Below are 10,972 nucleotides of genomic sequence, written 5' to 3'. Positions count from 1 at the left end.
CATGACAGAGTGTGTCTGCTTCCCAGACAGTCTTTGGAAAAGCCGTTCCAGAGTTTGGGGGCTCAATAGGAAAATTATCTACCAGCAGCAGTCGATTTTAGTATTCCAGGTATTATCAACTGGCCAGAATTTTGAGATTGTAACAGACGTAAAAGACTAAAATGCATTAAGAGCTCATTCAAGTACAACGGGGCTAAACCATTTAGTGCTTTATAGGTAAGTAGCAAGATTTGACCAATGCAGTGTTGACAGAACCAGGGTAATATGGTCATGCTTCCTGGTCATACTTCCTGGAGATTATTTATTAAGCGAGCAGGGAAAACCCCCTGTAGATCATTACAATAATCTAGTTTTGAGGTCATGAACTCATGGATTAACTGTTCTGCATTGGTCATTCAGAGTTTATTTTTTAATTTAGATATATTTTTAAGAAGAATGTGGTTTCGCAGATGCTAGAAACGTGGCTTTTAAATGAAAGACTGGAATCAAAGGGCACACCCAAGTTCCTAACTGACAATATAAACTTGACAGAGCAGCCATCAATTGTCAGACAGTATTCTAGGTTTAGTACGTGCAGAGATTTTTGGTCCAATAATTAGGATCTCAGTTTTTTCAGAATTAATAAGTAGGAAATTACTAGTCATCCAGTTTTTTATCATACATATCAATTTCATGAATTGGTAAGTTTCGTCAGGGCGCAAAGAAATATAGAGTTGACCATCCTCAGTTCAACAGTGAAAGCAAACACATGCTTCTTTAAAATATCTCCCAATGGAAGCATGTACAGGAATGGCAACGTTCCTAGGACTGAGCCTTGTGGTACTCCATACTGAACTTGTGATCGGTATGACATCTCTTCATTTACTTCTTCAGACTGATAATGGTCAGATATGTATGATTTGTACAATGCCAATGCCTTCCACTAATGATAACATAATTTTTGAGTCTGTTCAAAAGAATGTTGTGGTCGATAATATTAAATGCAGCTCTAAATTCCCTAACACTAATAGCGCGATACAACCACGGTCGGATGCAAATCATTTGTAAACTCTAATGAGAGCAGTTTCTGTAATATGTCTGTTCTATAAAACGGTCTAAATCCTGACTGAAAATACTCACACATACCACTTACAGGTACTACATGGGGATTACAGGTACATTAATAATATATAATGGCAAGATCTTCATAATTTGAGATATCATAACCACTTCTTTCTAAAAAAGAGCAAAGTTGTGACGATTCTGCCTTTTCTACCTGCCTTTTGACAGAAAAGGTAGATTCCAGATCGGCCTGTAATTGACTAATTCTGTAAGATCAAGTAGAATTTTTTTAACAAGTATTTTAATAATAGCCAGCTTAAAAGTTTTTTGTATGTGTTCTAATGACAGTGATTAATTAATTATGTAAAGAACAGCATCTACGACCTTTTGAAGCATCTCTTTCAGTATATTATCGGTATATGGTCTAACAAACATGTTGTGGATTTAGACATTTCTTCCTCTCCTATAGCAATGAATGAATTTGTGTTTTCCTCAGTGACACTACAGTGCACAGTCTGATGAGATACTGTAATAGATGGTTGCATAGATATAATTTTCTCTCTAATATTTATCAATCTTTCAAATAAAGAAGTTGAAAGTGAAAGTGACCTATTTGTCAGATATGGTGACCCATACCCGAAATGTGACCTCTGCATTTAACCCATCCAGTGATTAGTGAGCACACACACACAGCAAGTGGTGAACACACGTACACCCGGAGCAGTGGGCAGCTATCACTGCAGCGCCCGGGGAGCGTGTAGGGGTTAGGTGCCTTGCTCAAGGGCACCGCAATCGTTACCCGCCGGCCCTGAGGATCGAACCGGCAACCTTCTGGTCACGAGTCCGACTCTCTAACCATTAGGCTACGATTGCCTAATGGTTCATAAAGTTCATAAAGTTCTTACTGTTGTGTTGTTGGGAAATGTCTGCATGGGGTTGAAGCTTTATTTCTTGTTCATTAAGCCACTGTTTAAAATAAATACATATAATTTTGGTCCCAAATTCAATAAACTTTGGACTCTGATTGAACTGCACTTCTGTGTCTGTGTCATTCTTGGTCTCCAGGCCTGCAACTCTGTGTGTTCCATCGACTAGACTCTTCAACCTTCTACCTAGACAAAAAGTAATATTCTTACAGTTGGGGGATCGTCCGTGAAAGGGGGAAGACCTCTTTGAACCAAGAGACCAAAGCATACCTGAGGCAGGCACACTGACGAGGGGTCACAGACCTACATTAAAAGGGGTTAGTGTTTTTAATATTTATTTTTCTGACTTGAAGAAGTATATTGCTTACCCTGTAGGATTTTTGTGAGATTTATTTCGTACAGACGTAATAGGGTTTTTCAACTCATTGTTAGTGTGATTCAAGTCCTATTGTTTTGACAATGCGGCTGGCAACAGTAATTGGTTAAACCAATTATTAACTCACGAGTATGAATTCGATAAACAGTCCTGATCACACTGTATTTTTGGATTGCGGTGTAAGCTTTGCTATTCAGAAAAATGTGCTTTGTTACTCAGAAAAATCTGTTTGATGTTTATTCTGAAACAGTTCATTTATTATTCGAAGGTTGTATTAAAATGGGAAACAAATAATTGATATCACTATTACTGTATGTTGATAAGACGGTGGATTTAATAAATCACCCACGATCACAATACGTTACATGCACTATACTTGAAACTGTTGGTCGATTGAACACGAGAGTTATATAATATATATTGGTACCTAGAACCGAAACTTTTCAAAGTTTCAACTGCTACTATTTATATCTGTATTATTTCTATCATTGCCATCCTTGAAGTGAAAGATGGGGAGTTCTGTTTCAAGACCGTTGCCTGGTGAAACGCCAGTTGCATTTGTGTACAGAAATAATCAAGGTTTTTACGTCAAACCGTATGTTAACAAACTTGCAGGATGGTCAGAGGGAATGAAACCACAAATTGATGTTACTTATACCAGGGACGGCTCATTTTCTGATGAGGGCATGGCATTGGCAGAGGACATGGTGAAAGAAGGTTGGGGCGACCCATTATGGGACTATCAATACATGAATAAAGCTTGTGCCGTATGGAAAGATATGAAAAAGGTTTGGGAACAGGGTCCCGAAAAATCAAAAATTGTTGCTTATGTCGCAAACCTAAAGCGATGGCTGTCAGAATAGCCGCCGGCATACTCTGCTCCTTGCCAAACCAAGAGAGATGGCAACACTGTAAATGTGAGACCGTTAAGCATGTCTGATATGGAAGCAATCTGTAAAAGCTTGCCTTCCCCACAGGAAGCGGGAAAATACTTGTCGATTTTGCAAACACATACGAAATATGCACATTTTACAGGTAGCGACTTCCGAGCGGTGTTGTAAAGAACACTCGAGAAAGATGTAACGGAAGAAATACTGATTGAAAAGTGTCCTACATTATCAATTGACAATGATAAAATTACCAACAGTGGTACGGCTGCAAACCCGCATGAGTTGTTTTGGAAGACTTCTGCAAATGTTGAAACATGTTTTAAACAGTTGAGAGTTATTCTTGAAGAGGAAGCAAACATCCTTTGCGACAAGCACTAAACAGACAGCCAGAGAATCAGCGGCTCAATTCTTTGTGCGTTTTAAGAAAACGTGGACCGAAGATACTAGATTGGTAGACCTTTCCCGACCCCGTGGGTCAAAGACCGCGCAGGCATTTCTTCTTTAGGTGACTTGGAGGTGATCCAGGAGGACTACGTGACTTCCCTAGTCGAAAAGTTGAACTCTATATGTGCTGATGTTTCTTTGTGTCTTCATCTTCCCTCAGAACAGCCTACTCATAACTTTGTTCCAGGACAAAAAGTCTTTGTGAGGAGTCTCAAGCCGACCAAAGTTGGAGAACCAAAGTACCACGGACCAGCGACTGTGATTGCCGTAACTCGGACAGGAGTTCTGACGGACTACCAGCCACAGTGGATACACGCTTCCAGACTCAAATTGTGTTCTTCAGGATAGCAGGCAAGCTTCAATTTAAAATAGAATCTCAACAGGGGATTCACCTTACTGCACCTCAGGGTGGAGAAAGCACTGACTACGGTGAGGAAAGAACTACCTTTCGTGAGGTGGGGGCTACCCAAAGCAAGAAGATAGACGGCCCATTGAGCCAAAAGTGCTGACTAATTAATCACCCCTGAAGTGCACCGAGGGCCAAATTCTTATAGTGAGTGCACAGAGGGCAAATTTCTTATGGATCTCTTAGATATAAATTCTTATACTGAGTGCACCCTTACAGAAGCCCTTATTGTGTTTGGTCCAGACATTCTTAGGACAGTAGAAGCAACGTTAGACGTTGCCCCTGAACCAACAAGAGTAGTGCCGCAGCGCCCACAGCCAGGTAGAATAATCTTGTGGAATATAACAGGCCATGGCACCCGTTCAGGATGCCAGGTATGTGTGGACTACGCGGAACGACTATTCTAGCCCTAATAACTATAATAATCACTGGTATAATCCTTATTCGAGAAGTAGAACTAGATGGAGAGAGAAATGAAACTCTACCAAAAAGGGAAATGGATAATGGTTACCCTGATGATGACCAACTTAAGTTCACTTTGAGGACAGGGAGCAGTGCAAGTTTCCTTTATGACCCAATATCTGTAACTATGGGGATGAATGACAATAGAGAAGTAGTCAGACAATTTCGGAGAAAGACTTTAAATCTGCAAGGGATCTTGTGGCTGGTCAGAGGTAACAGCGTATCATGGCACTTAAGCCATAGGCACCGACCCCAGGTTTGGGATAAGGATTGTAAAGTTGGATTGTAAAGTTCCTCCCCACAACAACGTGGGGAGGAACACGCTGTGTATTTTGTGACAGAAAAAATACCATACCTGTACTTTTGGTAAAACCCACAGTTATGCAGAGTTATGCATGGGTGATGAATGTCACCATAAAAGATGTAAAACTTGAGGATGAAGGAATTTATTATTGTGCATGGGCCCTATTAGGTAAAGACCGATATTAGGAGATACGAATTACGGTAGAACCACCTAAAATAGAACCACCTGAAGTGAAAGGAGTAAAAGACATGATTAAGTAACTAGGTGCAAACATGCCTAGCGGCTGCTCAGATGCATAGGGAGAAGCATCACATGATATTGATTTTTTCATGAGTTCTAATCTTAACCAAGAAACAAAAGAAGTAAGAGTAGCAAAGGCTTAATATGGTGGTAACTATGCATGTATGACCTTATGGAACTTTGACCAGATCTAGGTTAAATGGTTCTTGACTACGCCACCTGGTGCCTATCACACCAGGATATACTCTGCACCTCAACTGCTTAAAACATCATCTGAGGCAAGCGGGTTCATAGAAATGCACCAAAGATGAACCAGACAGAGACGTGCTTTCAATAGAAAAACAATTATACTTTATTATACATAAACATAATTTAAACATAATTTGGCGCCATCACGCAAGAGGCGCAATAGGTACAAAACGACAATGATTAGGCTAAAGAGAGAACTGACCTGGCATTGGCTGTTCAAGGGACAATACAATTAACAAATTAACCAAGAAATACTAACCCACTATCAAGGCAAGTTACCTGTCCGGGATACGTGTGACGTTCACCACCCGTGCTCTGGACTCTAGGGCCCACAACCGCATGCATGCGCGCACACACACACACACACACAGACAGGCATAACCACTACAAGCTAATAATTCAATCAATATTGTGAAGTGCAGTTTACCACTACAACGCGTGGAGCAATGCGTAAGAACCGAACCAGGAACCTCCCTTGTGAGCAGCTACTCTAATACTCGGGAGAGAAAGAGAGAAAGGACAAGAAAGTTTTTATCAATAAGAATATAAAATTATACACTACGTGAACAGCCAATACCACGGTAAATTAACCATAATAAAGAAAAGAAAATGTAGATCTGTAAAAACACTTCATTTAGGCAAGGCAAAGCAGCAGGAGCAATCTGCCTGCAGACAAAATCATTAAAATTAGTGCTTAATATACACATACATAGTCACATAGCGTCCAAACATTTCATAAAAAAACCCTTTTCTTTTACCTCAATGTTGACATATGAAATGACACCGTGGAAAAACAGCCCTTTGCGCCAATCTTCACACCCCTACATAATGGTTACACACAGCATATTCATTAAATACATTTCTATTATGTATTGACAATAAAACACAGCCATGCATTACGTCAGGACAACACAATAAAACTTATTTTACACGTCTTCAAAGCTATTAGTCCTCCCCACTGGAGGACAATAAACAATAAACAACCGACATTTACCTTCTTGACGTTACGTCTGATTTGCGGTACAGCTACCCGGCGGGTGCTTTGCCCAAGACCCTCGGCAATACACAACACGACTACCCGGAGGGCGTCTGGCAATCAGTTAAACACCTTTGTTGCACAGGAGAACCGTATACCACTGCCGTAACAACCAGTGAATCGCACTAAGTCCAAAAGTAAAGACGGTTTTATAGAAACCAGCCTAGCCGCAAATGAGCTGTTTAGCCACTCACAGCAAGCTGGGTGACGTCAGAGGGCTACCATAACTGCCGAGGGACAAACTTCTATCAGACAGTGACTACTCTGCCGGTTACACTCGTGCTCTAGCTTTACTGCAGAGAGGAGTAGTAACGGATGAGGTTAGAGGAGATTGTTGAGTATGTCTACAGCTCCACTCAATGTGGAAAACCCAAGAGCTTACAGCAGACATGCTATAAAATGACAAAGATGTATGCAAAATGCCAAAACAAATGTCTTTAATAGTACAAATGACTCTAAATGTGCGAGAAGGAAGACCACCAACATAGACCACCAACATATATAATTCGAGACTATAACTGTTCGTACACAGGGGAACCTTTTCAAGGACCTACGTTTCATGTGCAGGCTCATCCAGCAGAATTATGTGTATGTTCCAGACAGTGTTGGGTAAGTTACTCTGAAAAAGTAATTAATTACTAGTTACTCATTACATATTCAATAGTGTAATTAGATTACTGTCCAAATTACTCTGTCCAAAAAGTATTTAGTTACTCATTACTAATTACTTTCTATATCATACATCAACCTTAGTTAAGTGATTCAAGGATATACATGAAACGGCTTATTGAATTCATTCAAATAATATTATTAACTGACCCAAGTATTACTAATGTGAGAATTATACATTAAAGCACAGATTTTAAAATAAGACTTTGAATTTTGAAGTCAATTACGCTATTGCACACGCATATATTTAACAAAGTATTTAGTTTAAATACATCAAAAGTAACTGTATTTAAATTACAGAAAACATATGAGTAATCCCGTACTTTACTTTTTCAAGGGAAAAGTAATTAAATTACAGTAACTAATTACTTAGTAACTAGTTACACCCAACACTGGTTCCAGAGCAGGCAGACATGTAGTTGGAATGTCTGATTGTAAAAATATGATCACTCTTGCTCAATCAAAAAATGGAAGTTATAATTGCACCATAAACTATCTCAACAAAACTATTGAGAGATTTGAATGTCCATTCTCACACTTAGACAGTGCACCAGGAACAGTGTGGGTTTGTGGTGAAATTGCGTATTACCATTTAGATGCAGGAGACTGGAAAGGTTGTTGTTATCCTGCTATTTCGTCAACAGGAACTACCATAATGAAAAGGGGAGAAAATAGAGATAAGACTACATCATTGACTAGTCAGAGAAGGGAAGTGAAACTCTTGCCTGATTTCTATGAAGGTCACAAGACTAGTGATCCATGGACTACCCCTTTGGAGAATTTAAGATGGTCTGTAGCAGGTTTTCTTACAGGAACAGGTACTACTGTTGCCCTGAACAAGATCAATGGTCTTACATGGCAAGTTCTTTCTTTAGAAAATTATACAGCACAAGCTTTAAATCTAATATCTATTTAATTGAAGACAATGAGAATAGCTGTTGTTCAACATATACTTGCTTTGGATATATTGACAGCAGAGAAGGGAGGAGTGTGCAAAATGCTAGGAGTATCTTGTTGTTTTTCAATTCCAGACTATTCAGACAACATCACTGATATTGTGACACATATGAGAGAATCTATCCGGGAACCAAAGAGAGTTGACGCAACATGGTTTTAATGGTTAAACAACCTATCGGGGGGATGGGGATATTGGATTACTGGTACGGTTATTCCAATTGTTATTACTGGATTAGCGTTATTACTGTTTATGCCTTGTACTTTACAGTGTATGATTGGATGTGTTAAAAGATCTGTTAAATCCTTGACAAGTCAGGGAACTTATCAAATGATTTTGGCTGGGAGAACGACTGAAGTGTATCAGACTAGGATGGATAGACACACACCGGACGGTTATCATCCGGAAGAACAGAATTGATTGTGGGAATCAACATTTGATTATGATACTGACGCTGATGAGGATGATTATGTTCACACGTATGAACTAGAAGCAGAACCAGTACCGGTGGTAGAAGGTCCTAGGAATGTTGATGGAGGAAATGAACATGAAGTGAAAAGAGAGGATCAGATTGAAGTTTCAATAATAGAGATTAATAAGGAAGATGATGAGGAAGTGATGTGATTTTGTTTTATGTTTTTATTAGAATCTGTTTTGAATGTTTCTTTTATCTCATAACAGCTTGCAAACCAGAAAACCAAACAAAAATACGCTAGTGCAACTTTCCTTTTGATATATATCACTTTTGTATTAATACATTTTTATAGATTTTATATTAACACCTTTTTCAAATATGTTTTGTTCTTTTAAGGGACACAGGATTGTTTGTAAGACCGTTGGTCTGAAAGTGGCCATTGTGAGAATTGGGGTTTTGCTTGTGTCCCACATATTATGTGAAATGTATTCATGACTGTTGTTAACCCATATCTAAGCTTTCTAAGCACTACATCATGATTGGGATTAGTAACAATCACAAGTTATGTTTAAACTTACTTACTTTCATCAATTTTATGTGCTGACCAAGATAACAGATGTCCTTGAATGTTCCAGATGATGCTAATCACATGTTGTCTTTTGATAAATGATATAAACGGAGGTCTGGTGCTTGTCCATGACGCATCTGACTTGCTGTTTTATCCATATAAATATTGGTCCCAAATTCAATAAACTTTGGACTCTGATTGAACTGCACTTCTGTGTCTGTGTCATTTTTGGTCTCCAGGCCTGCAACTCTGTGTGTTCCATCGACCAGACTCTTCAACCTTCTACCTAGACAAAAAGTAATATTCTTACACTAGCATTGCATTTGTTGTCTTTTAAGAGAATAAAAATATCAGATCTAACCTTTTTAAAGACCTTTCTATATGCAATTGTGCTCTCTTTTCACGAAATGTGAAAATCCTCTAGATTTGTTTTTTCAAACTGTGCTCCATTTTTCTGGCTGCTCTCTTGAGGGCCCCTTGTATCACAGTGTTGGACTATTTTCTTTTATCTGTTTTAAGCGCAACTGAGCAACTGTGTCTAAAGTGCTGGAAAATATTTTAATTTGCCTCTCAAGTATTCACAGAAGAGATGAATACTTGATGTATTCAAGAGATGATGATTTTTCAGTGAGAAAGTCAGCAAAGTCCTCCGCAGTCAAAGATGAAGTAGATGGGGGAGGAGGGGGGCAAAGAAGAGAGTTAAATGTCTTGTAAAGCTGCACAGTGTTAGGTGCATTACTCACCTTGGTGGTGTAGAACGATTTTTAAGAAAGAAAAATATTTGTCCAAGATGAAAACAAGTGTGCGCTGTTCATTTTATATTATGGAATATTAGACTAGCTCAAGAGTTTGTTACAACTAGTTTAAATGCAACACCATTTTGAAATGAGAAAAGCCAAAACAATATATATTTTTTATTTTGGCCACAATGAAAATAGCTAAACTTTAAAGATGCCTGTTGGGTCATTGAGTAGCTGAGTTTCGGTGTCTTTGAGAATTTCCAGTTTGTGTTGGAAAATTAAGAAAATGTTGCGGTTAAGATGTCAAAGTGGCCAACCGACCTCATGGTGTTCCCATTATTGGCCTTTAAGAAAAGCTTTTGTATCAATGTTCTGCAAACAATAAAAAAATGTGATGCTAGTAATTCATATCAGGAATGGCAAGGAGCAGAACCTAGGCACAGTTGGTGTAGAGGCAAACAAAACACTTTAATATTAACTCATAATAAACTTAACCCACAAGGTTGTTGAAGGGGAACACACTAGGCAGGATGGAACTAACACTAACTGGACTAACAAGAATTGACATAAATTACCAAGACTAAACAAATAGCAAACTTGACGGAGGCGCGCGATGTGGCACTCTCATACACGGCGGCGATTCCAATGATAGCATCTAATGCAGGCATATGCAAGGCATCACTTTCGTACAAACACAGTTTAACAAACTGGCACAAGACAGGAAACACATGGAGATTGAATAGGGAACCAAATCAAGAGGGGAACAGGTGCGGGGCATAAACCATTACATAATCAATTATGAGGAAACGAGAGGGCGGGGACAAAGACGAGACCAGAGAGAGTCAAAACAAACAATGGCATGTCTCTCTCCACACGAAACACATGGGTACTGACACAAGACTAGAAAACCTGAACAAGAGAGCAGGATTGTAACAATTCAGTAATGCTTAATGTGAAATCTTAAAAAAACAATAAACATTTTCATTTAAAAAAATTGGATTTAGGCACCAGAAAACATTGCCTACAAAACATTTTAAATATGTACAAACAGGTACTTAGCCACATACTGTAAAATTGTTCACTTGTATTGTGCCTACATGTTACAGGATTATTAATTATATGCTACACAAACATTGTTTACGGTGTGCGTGCACATATTTAAAATTTTGTATACAAACACTCATCCAATATATATAAAGGGAAGCTGGCTCTTTGAGCATATACAGTATATAACAACACAAACAAATACTT

General features: G+C 38.8%; 1 long non-coding RNA gene across 1 annotated transcript; it reads right to left on the bottom strand.

Moving 5' to 3' along the window:
• Nucleotides 1–5,423: 5,423 nt before the first annotated feature.
• Nucleotides 5,424–6,638, bottom strand: LOC130439539 (uncharacterized). The gene is made up of 2 exons (XR_008909466.1): nucleotides 6,097–6,638; nucleotides 5,424–6,004 (listed from the first exon to the last, which is right to left on the bottom strand). It is a non-coding gene; the product is annotated as an uncharacterized LOC130439539 (long non-coding RNA).
• Between the last annotated feature and the right edge of the window lie 4,334 nt (nucleotides 6,639–10,972).

Source organism: Triplophysa dalaica, chromosome 17 (assembly GCF_015846415.1).
Source record: "Triplophysa dalaica isolate WHDGS20190420 chromosome 17, ASM1584641v1, whole genome shotgun sequence".
NCBI lineage: Eukaryota > Metazoa > Chordata > Actinopteri > Cypriniformes > Nemacheilidae > Triplophysa > Triplophysa dalaica.
This window is presented reverse-complemented; position numbering and strand designations above follow the sequence as displayed.